Source organism: Chenopodium album, chromosome 12 (assembly GCF_948465745.1).
Source record: "Chenopodium album chromosome 12, dcCheAlbu1.1, whole genome shotgun sequence".
Taxonomy (NCBI): Eukaryota; Viridiplantae; Streptophyta; class Magnoliopsida; order Caryophyllales; family Amaranthaceae; genus Chenopodium; species Chenopodium album.
The window spans coordinates 22028261-22038946 of record NC_137845.1 but is presented as its reverse complement, the minus strand read 5'-3'; the positions used below and the strand labels follow the sequence as shown (position 1 = coordinate 22038946).

The 10686-nt window shown below is 37.6% G+C and overlaps 1 non-coding gene across 1 annotated transcript; it reads left to right on the top strand.

The window, feature by feature from the left end:
- The first annotated feature begins 4267 nt into the window (after positions 1 to 4267).
- LOC145573380 (small nucleolar RNA R71) lies at positions 4268 to 4373 on the top strand. Its single transcript, XR_014097423.1, has one exon. It is a non-coding gene; the product is annotated as a small nucleolar RNA R71 (small nucleolar RNA).
- The last annotated feature ends 6313 nt before the right edge of the window (positions 4374 to 10686 follow it).

Below are 10686 nucleotides of genomic sequence, written 5' to 3'. Positions count from 1 at the left end.
AATGAGAACAGTTATCGCTTATCACATCCTTAGGCACACCAAATCTTGGAAAGATGATCCTTTTGAACAATTTCATTATCACCTTGTGGTCATTTGTTGGGGAAGCAATGGCCTCAACCCATTTAGACACATAATCCACCGCCACAAGAATATATTGATTTCCAAAAGACGAGGGAAACGGTCCCATGAAATCAATTCCCCATACATCAAATACCCCCAACTCAAGGATAGGTTGTTGAGGCATCTCATTTCGCTTGGAGATATTCCCAACTCGTTGACAACGATCACATGACTTAACAAAACCCCATGAATCATTGAAGAGATGTGGCCACCATAAACCACTTTGAAGAATCTTAGTGGCGGTTTTAGAAATGCCCATATGGCCACCACTAGGATCCGAGTGGCACATCTTCAAAACACTAGGCACCTCTTCATTTGGAACACAACGCCTAATTAAGCCATCGACTCCTCGTTTGTACAAGATGGGATCATCCCACACATAGTGTCTTGCCTCTCTCTTAAGCTTCTTTTGTTGATTCATAGAAAAGGAAGGTGGAAACTCCTCACATGCAAGAAAGTTCACTAAGTCGGCGAACCATGGGAGCTCTTTTGCCTCAATAGCATATAAGAAGTCATCAAGCATTTTGAGAATCCTCAAGGCGAGAAAGATAGTCCGCCACAACATTTTCTGGTCCTCTCTTATCCCTAATCTGAATATCAAAAGTTTGAAGTTCGAGCACCCACCGGATCAACCTAGGCTTGGATTCTTTCTTGGCAAAAAGGTACCTGAGAACTGCATGATCCGTGAAGACAATGGTCTTGGAACCCAACAAATAACAACTAAACATCTTAAAAGCATGAACAATAGCCAAAAACTCCTTTTCCGTTGTGGTGTAGTTCCTTTGAGCACTATTTAGAGTCTTGGACATATAATAGATCATATGGAGCTTCTTTTCCACTCTTTGACCCAAGACACCTCCAATTGCCGAATCGCTTGCATCACACATCAACTTAAAAGGTAAATCCCATCTTGGGGCTTGAACAATTGGAGTAGAGATTAGAGCCTTCTTCAACTTATTAAATGCTTCCAAACACTTATCATCAAATACAAACTCAGCATCCTTTTAAAAAATATCATTGAGGGGCTTTGCAATGAGCGAGAAATCCTTGATGAACCTTCTATAAAACCCGGCATGTCCTAAGAAAGATCTCACTCCTTTCACATTGACCAGAGGTGGAAGCTTCTCAATAACCTCAATTTTTTCTTTGTCCACCTCTATCCCCTTGTGAGAAATCTTATGGCCAAGGACTATGCCTTCCTCCACCGTGAAATGACACTTCTCCCAATTCAAAACCAAGTTCACCTTCTTACACCTTGCCAAACATTTCCATCTCCTCCTCTAACATATCTCCAAATATACTCATCATGCATCTTTAAAATGTTGCGCGAGCATTACAAAGACCAAACGGCATTCTCCTATAAGCAAATGTTCCATAGGGACAAGTGAAGGTTGTTTTCTCTTGGTCATCCGGGTGGATAGGGATTTGGAAAAATCCCGAATAACAATCAAGAAAACAATAGAACTTGTGCCTTGTTAGTATCTCAAGCATTTTATCAATAAAAGGAAGGGGAAAGTGATCTTTCTTTGTGGATGTGTTTAGACGTCTATAGTCTATACACATCCTCCATCCCGTTACCGTTCTCGTCGGAATGAGCTCACCTCTCTCATTCTCGACGACGGTCATGCCTCCCTTCTTTGGGACAACATGAACGAGGGAGACTCACCTAGAACTCGAGATGGGGAATATAATTCCTGTATCCAAAAGTTTGGTGATCACCTTCTTCATTACCTCTCCTATTTGGGGATGTAGCTTTCGTTGCCTCTCAATAGAAGGTAGAGCACCCTCCTCAAGGGTTATGTGATGTGTACATAAAGCGGGGCTTATACCTTTGAGGTCATCAATGGTATAACCCAAAGCACTTTGGTGCTTTCTCAAAACAACACACAACTCTTGAGCTTGCGCTCACTCAAAGTGGAGCTAACAGTCACGGGATGGGTGGAGTTGGGTCCCAAGAATTCATACCTAAGATGTGATGGAAGAGGTTTGAGCTCAACCATTGGAACACCCTTACCTTCCTTTGATGTAGCCATTTGCAACGCTTCTTGGCTAGAAATGCTCATACACATTTGCTCTTCAACATCCTCAAGGCTTCCATTGAGCACATCTTCATACAAAGCCATCTCCTCGCTAGGAGCACCAATCTTTTCTTTATTCAACAAAAGATGATCAAGAACATCGTTAGAGGTGACCAATTTCTCATGCATGGAAGACACAACATGATCAAGAGAATCAATCAACATGCAATTTTCTAAAGAAGAACTTGGATACTTCATACTATCATTCAAGTCAAATTCTATCACCTCATCACCTACCTTAAGTAAAATTTTAGCACTCTTCACATATATCATAGCACCCAAAGTAGCAAGGAATTGTCTCCCTAGAATGATAGGAATGCTAGCATTTTCGTCCATCTCAAGCACCACAAAATCCACCGGAATAACAAATTTCCCAACCCTCAAAGGGACATCCTCCACCTTACCCTTAGGAAACTTAATTGACCTATTGGCCAATTGCAAGGTGATGTTAGTAGGTAAGAGTTCCCTTAGCTCAAGCCTTTGGTACACCGAATATGGCATAAGGCTAACACTAGCTCCTAGGTCACATAAGGCATTCTCGATTTGCATTTTGTAAATGGCACAAGGGATGGAATGTTTCCGGGGTCTTTTAGCTTAGGTGGAATCTTGTTCATTATGATTGCACTACAATTCTTGGTCAAGTTCACCGTCTCTACAACATCACAAGTCCTCCTACCGCTCAAAATGTCTTTGAGGAATTTTGCGTGGTTGGGCATTTGAGTGATAACTTCGGTAAATGGTAGAGAAAGGTGAAGTTGCTTGAGCATGTCAATAAATCTTCCAAATTGTTCATCCAACTTGTGTCTCATTAATTTTTTTGGATAAGGAAGCTTGGTTTTCACAATTTCTTTCTTCACTCTCACCTCACTAGGTTTCTCAATCTCAACCTCATTCAAAGATTCACCATCTCTCTCATATTCTACCAAAACCTCTTTTGTGGCCTCCTTGGTCTCACTCTTCTTAGGAAAACTCTCCTCAAGAACCTTACCACTCCTTGTACCAATAGCATTGACCGATCTCTTGGGATCTAGGCCTTGGGAAGGTAAAGAAGAAGGACTAGCATGGTCTTTTAAAGCATTAGCAAGTTGAGAAATTTGGTTTTCAAGCATCTTATTATGAGTCATCATTTCATTAAATTTCTTATCACGTACGGCCATGTAAGTGTTCAACAACTTTGTTTAGTTTTCAACGATTTCTTCCAAATTAGTCCTATGAGAAGAAAAAGAAGAAGATTGAACATAGGAATTATCATTTTGGGTCTTTGGATCAAATCCGGGTGGGGGACCCCTTTGAGAATTATTTTGAAAATTTCCCCTATTTTGATTGTTCCAATTACCTCTACTTGATTATGGTTACCATAACCTTGGTTATGATTACCATAATTTTGGTTTTGATTTTGGCTACTATAACCTTGGTTGTTATAGTTACCTCGGAAATTTTGGTTCCCATGGTTCCTATTACCACCACCTTTGTTGTAGTTGTCAAAATTGCCATGGTTGTTGTAATTCCTATTCCATTGACCTCTTTGATTCTCAAACCTAGAATTCATTATTGTTTGACACATAGTTCACATGCTCATTCACATTTCCCTCTTGATCATCACAAACATCCATACATGCATGAGGGCAATTAGAAACATCATGATCATACGATCCACAATCATTACATAACAAGCATCCACTAGGCATGTTACTAAAAGAGGGAAGGGCTTGAGAATTAGAAGACATACCTCTCCCCTTAGATTGGGAGGGAAGACTTGAAACTTGGTAGGTAGCACTTTCCAACTTCGCCTTGATAGCGGACATTTCCTTCCCCAAATTGTCATTTGTGAGGATAGATTGTTGATTGCATTTAGATGATTAACTGAGTACGCCGAAGAGCTACTCTTGCTAGTTGACTCCCTTTCTCCATCTTGCCAATCTCTATAGTACCTCACTACGTCTTCAATTATGTCTACCACTTCCTCTTCCGTTTTGTTCATGATAGGACCTCCGGCTCCTCCATCTAAACATGATTTTCCTTGAGGACTAAGGCCTCCATAGGAAACTTGAATAAATTGGTAAGTAGGAATTCCGTGGTGAGGACATTCTCTTTAATACTCTTTGTATCTCTCCAATGCTTCATAGAGGATCTCACTAGGCTTTTGCTTGAAACCTTGAATCAAAGCTCTAGCCTTCGCCGTTTTCTTTTGTGGATAGAAACGGGATAGAAGTTCTTTGGTCACTTCATCCCATGTCTTTAGAGAATTCGGCTTGACCTCCTTTTCTAGCCATTCCAAGGCACGCCCTATGAGGAAAAAGGGAAAAAGCTTGAGACGGATGAATTCATGGGAAATTCCATTCACCTTGATAGTATAGTAATATTTTTCGAACTCCTCGAGATGATTTAGCGGGCTTTCATGCTTGGCCCCACTAAATTGTCGCCTCTCTATCAAAGTGATCATTGCCGGCCTTATTTCAAAATCATTTTCCGGTGTTATAGGTGGAGCAATCCCACTCTCAAATCTATATGCACCGGGAATCCCCAATTCTTTCAACGCCACCCTTGGATTTTCTCCTATTCTTTCTTGATCCTCTTGTTGTGGTTCTTCTTCACTTGAAGTGCTAGGACTCAAAGATTGTCTAGCAAACCTTATTCTTGCAATAGTTCTCTCAATTTCCGGATCAAATGGCACTAGTGAACGACCACGTGCTCTATGCATGCAATCTCAAAAGAAATGATTAATAGCACGGCTACAAGTGTAGCCTAAAAGAAAAATCTTTTTGTATTTTCAATTAAAGATGAAATAGACTCAACAACTATAACGAAGCACCAATATCACTCCCCGACAACGGCGCCATTTTCGACGTAGGGAAAATGTAGGTCATTTTCTACCCTACCCTAGAGCCAAACAAAATTCATAAACACTCGACCAACCTAATACGAGTATATGGTAAGTCAAGGGTCAAACCCAAAGGAATGAGCAGGTGTAAGCTATAGCCTAGGTTAAGCTACTTCGAAGATTTTAGAAAGATATGGTTGGTAACTAAGGTATTGAGAAAGCTAGATAAATCGAGAAATTCAATATACTAAACACTAGGGATATAGGTTCCACATGCAAGATCAATGATTATGCTAATTGATGGATCACTCAATCAATTCAAACATTACAAAGGACAAACAATAGGTGCAACCAAAGGAATCCAAAAGCTATCTCCTATAAGCTAAGCTAGGGTTCACTATGAATGGCTAACTAGGAAAATCACAATCAAATTCAATCAATTAAAGCAATTCTCAAATCAAGGGTTCATGTCATTGAAATTTGCAATGCAATCTAGATTAATCTTATAAGTTGATCACTCCTAGTCTAATTAATCACATGCACAACTATGTCAACCAATTTAATTACAACAATTCAATCAATCAAGGATCATCAACTAGCAAAAATCATCAACCAAGCATGTTTCCCCTTCTCCCTAGCAACTAATCTACTCACTAATCATGGTGGAATTGAAAAACAAAGCAAATTCAATCTCAAACATATTCATTTCAAGTTTAATCAAGAAGAAATTCAATCATTCAACAATTTCTGAAGCAAAGATTAAAATTCAAATCAAACATTCAAGAATTAAAGGAAATTGCAATAAAGGTAAATTCAAAGGAAATAAATCTCACAAACTTTCATTGATTTGAAGAAGAAATCCAAGATCAAGTTGAAATCAAAGATCAAATTAAAGTACAATCAAGTAATCCTAAGCTTCTCTCTCTACTTTCTCTCTCTTCCCTTTCTGGAAACTAAGTGTCTAGTCTAAAATAAGTTGTCCTCCCTAGAAAAGGAAAACTCAAAAGCTATAAATAGAAAATCGAGCGAAGAGGGTCAGAGCCCCTGGTGCGTGCGCACCACCCAAGCCGCGCGCGCGCACAGTAGGGCCTGCGCGCACGCACAGTGAGGCCTACGCGCGCACCCCTGCTGTGGTGCTCGTGGCTTACCTCCTTTACTTGCTCAGTCGATCTTTGCGCTCTCGAGCATCCTTATCATCGGTGCACTTGAGGCAATGCCCGCGAGAAGGGCAGCCCTTTTATTCTCTAATTACTTGAACACTTCGAATCAAAGCATTGCTTCTGAGGAGCTTGTGCTTGCGGAGCTAGCTTGAATTGCATGTTTAGATTCCCGAACTTAGCTCCATCAACTTCCTTAAATGTGCTCGAGCTTCCTCCTTGATAATTAAACCTCAAGAAACTCAACACACCTACAAAACAAGTCAAAGAAACGAAGAAGCGAGAAAAATAACCGAGAAATGAATAAAATAGTAAGAAAACCATCAAAAACACACATTTCTCTAAACTTACACACAAACACGCAAAACAAGCATTATTATGCAAAAACACGACATAAAAAACTAAAAACGAGCATAAAACTACAAAGAAAACCTAGACTAAGAGTTCCATAAATGACACTCATCAGGCCACTGCGGGCGCGGTCTTTGGGGTGTGTAAAAACCGTATCACGAGCTTCTCACGTGGTTGTTTAGAAGATCGAACAGTCTTGATTGATGCTCAATGATAGGCGATGATGATGAATGCTGGTGATTTAATGATGATGATTGATGATGGAATATGATGAAATGGGAAGCAGAGGATTAAAAACCTCATTTGGGAGCAGCTTAATAGGAAATAGATGAAGGGAGGCTGACGGGTTTTGCAGGATTTTCGTGGGTATTAGTTTTGTTTTTCATCTTTTTATTTTTTATTTCTTTTTCCTTTTTACGTTCTTTTTTATTTTATTTTATTTTAGTTTTGTTTTTTTATTAATTTGATTAGTTTTATTTTCTATTTATTTTAGCTTGTATTTAAATACCCTTTGGGGTTTATTACTCTCTCAACAATTATTCACCTTAGTTTAGTTTAGTTTCATTTTATTTTTCTCTCTCTTAGGGTTAGATTAGGAGTTTCTCTATCTAGTTTAGGAGTAATTTTAGAGAGAGAAAGCTTGGAATTTTCATGGAGTTTTTGAGAGATTGAAGAAGCAATTATGTGGAATCTATTCTCATCTATTCAATGAGCATTTCTAACTTTCTCTCATCTTTATTTCTTTCCTTTATTTCTTATTTTTGTTTATTTTTTTATTGATTAGAGTTGTTAATTAGTTTAATAGTTTAATTTTAGCATTAATTCTAGTTTTACGTTGCTTTTCATGTTCTTTTTTATCATGTTAGCCTAGATTTTATTCTAGGGAATTGGATGAAGATTAAGTTGATGAATTGAATGATTGATTATGATTTGTATGAAATTGATTCTTGATTATTGTGTATAGATGATGCTTATATGGATTAGAATCTTTCTAGCTAATTGATTCTATGTTCTTAATTGTGCTTTCAATCAATTGTGCGAAAGTGAGTTATTTGAGAGTTAAATTCTTCCATACCTATGCTAGGCTAGTTGCATGAGAGTGAATTAGTTTAGTAGGATAATAAGCATGCTTCATTGCGTGAGAGTGAGTTGAGTGGGTTAATTGTTCAATTGAGATCATTTTCATCTAATTGCAATGTTGTTGTTGAATGCATTAATGTAATTGGATTCCAATTTCCTTAGTCTTCGTTATTTGCTCTAAGTAGTGTTTAGATGTTCCTCTCTCTATATTTCGATCATCCTAGTAGTCTAATTAGCATAGATTGATACACTTAGTCCTCGTGGTTCGACCCTTTACTTGCCACTAACTAGTTTAGTGTAAGTTTAGGTATTATAAATTTTCTAATTTGATTAGGGTTATAGACCAACGACCTATTAACCCTCAACCAAATTGGCGCCAAAATTTGATCATGGTAAAGTAGGTCATTGGGACTACTAACCTAATCAAATTAATTAGTTATAAACCTAAATCTATCACTAAACTAGTTAGCGGCAAGTATAGGTTCGAACCACGAGGAAGCACACAAGCTAAACATCAAATCCACTAATGCAAGAGTAAATGAGAGACTATTTTTGTTGGTTTTCTTGATTAAGTAAACTAAAGCAATGAAGAAAGAAAGATAAAAAGGATTAAACCAAAGATAAACAATGTTAGGGGTATGGGAGTGTCAAACATGATCAAATATAGATGGACAATGGTGATTATCATGAAGAACATGACATAAAATACTAAGTTCTACTCAAACAACTCACTTTCATGCAATTGCTTAAGCAAATCAATGAACTAAGTCTTGTCCTAATTGAATCACTTTCATGCATCCAATTAGTCACTAATCATGTCAAGAGATTAAGAGTGCACAATACATAAAACTATACTTAAACAATTCATTTTCATGCAATCATCAAAGTAAAGGTGATCTTAATCTAATCCAAATCATTATCATACATTTAGATTAGGGAACATCAAATAATGTGCTACTAATAATCTCAAGCTATTAAAAATCGTATCTTTCATCAATTTATGGCATGAGTTCAGTCAAATCATCATCAATCATCAATATTAACACATGTTTTCCACCCCCTTTCACCTAGCAAAAAACTTAGCCTAGGAAAGAGAAACTATCCATCATAGCAAAACCAAATAAGGATTCAATAAACACAAAACTAATCATGATTGAAAACAAATAAAAACAATATCAACAAGTTCAACTAAAGAGATGTATGAAAATAAGCAATAATAATGCAAATAAATCAAACTAAAAGAAGGGATTAGATATTACTAAAGAGGAACTTCATAAAGATGAAAACTTGGAACTTTGCCTTTGATTGAAATAAACTTGACCAAATTTTGGCATCGTTGCCGGGGACTAAGGAGTTCTTTAATGTGTGTTGATTAGATTAGCTAGGTTTTTGTATATTATTTGATTTTTTTTGTTTGCTTTTCTTTGCTTTTTGTAAAAAAATGGCATACGTATGTTTTCCTCAATTTGATGATGAACCCTTCTATGCTTACTTTGATAGATTATTTGGTTTTCTTAATTCACATGGGTGTTCTCTTAGTGATGCTTGTAGTATAGCTTATTGGGGCATGAATGAGTATACTAGGAGAATGGTTGAGAATATGTATAATGGTAGATTCCATCTTTTGTCTATGTATGATGCTTGGAATTTCTTCACCTGGCTTGCTAGAGATTCTTATGATAGAGAATGTCATGTTTCTTGTTTTGATTCTCAATGTCAAGATTCTTTTAATATTTGCATGAATTCTCTTGATGCTTCTAATATGCCTTGTGATGATCCAAATATGCATGTTGACCCCTTCTCCTCTTATGCTCATTTTGATGAGGTTTGTGCTAATTTTGATGTTATGCAATTTGATTTTGATCATGAACCTCAACCCAATAACATTGATGCCCAAATTCTTTCTCAAATACAATATCTCACCCAACAAGTCCAAGAGCTTCAAGAGGACCAAAAATTGAGAGAAGTGAGACTTGCCCAAGTGATGAGTGCTAAAGTTGATGTAAATGGATGTGAGGCACCTCATTTGGATTGTGAGAGTGTTTTTGAGGATGATGTGGGCCAAGGGTATGAAGGTGAGGGGAGATTTTCTTGTGATGAGAGGATTTTTGAGGATTTTGATCCTTTTATTCCCCATTTGAGCTTGAGTGTCATCCTTCCCCATATTCACCCCCTTTGAGAGCTTCCCTTGGTGAGGATGTGAGTGAGCCGTCTTCAATTTTGAATGAGGGATTTCTTGAGGATGATGATGATGAGTTTGAGCTACCAAGAGAGATTGAGAGTCCCTTGAGTGATGGCGGAGGAGTTGAGAATGAAAAAAATTTTGATTTGAGGGTTCTAACCCTCTTCCCCATCTTGATGAGTCTACTTTGCATGTTTGTGACCCTTCTATCCATGACTCTTTGGACTCCTTTGAGTTCAATTCTAGTATATTCATTGAAGGAGTAACAAAGAATTAGAGAGAGTTCATTGGCAATGCTTCATGGGAAAGGGATGAATTTGAGAGAAACCTTTTATCCTTTCATGCATGGTTTAAAGACTCTAGGCTTTGAGGATATTGAAGGAGTTGTTGTTTATCGATGTGATAGAGAGGATGATAAGGTTGTTTCTCTTGGAGAGTTTTTGTTTGAGGGAGATGTAATCATGAGTGTTCTTTTGAGGATTTTATGATTGATTTTCATGCCCTCATTGGTGATGTGAGGCTTTGTGAGACCATTGTTTCTCCTCCCCTTCCTCATGTCCCTTTTTAATGGAAATTTGACCATATCTCCTACTATCCTATGTTCCTCCCTTCTTTTGTTGTAGAGCCTATTGAGGACCCTCTCCTCTATTATGAGACTCTTTCTTCTCATCCTCTAATTATTGAGGAAATAGGTGATTTGTGCCACCTAAAAAGATTTTGAGGAGGTTTTGCCTTTTTATACTTTTTCTTCTCACTTTCTTGATTTTTCTTTTGATTTTTCTTCTTTCTTTTGGCATCTTCCTCCTCACTTACGTGTAATAATCTTGTTGCACGTTCTTATTTCATCATTTGCCTACTTGTTATCCTATGAAATGTATAGTAGTGCATTTGCCAAGC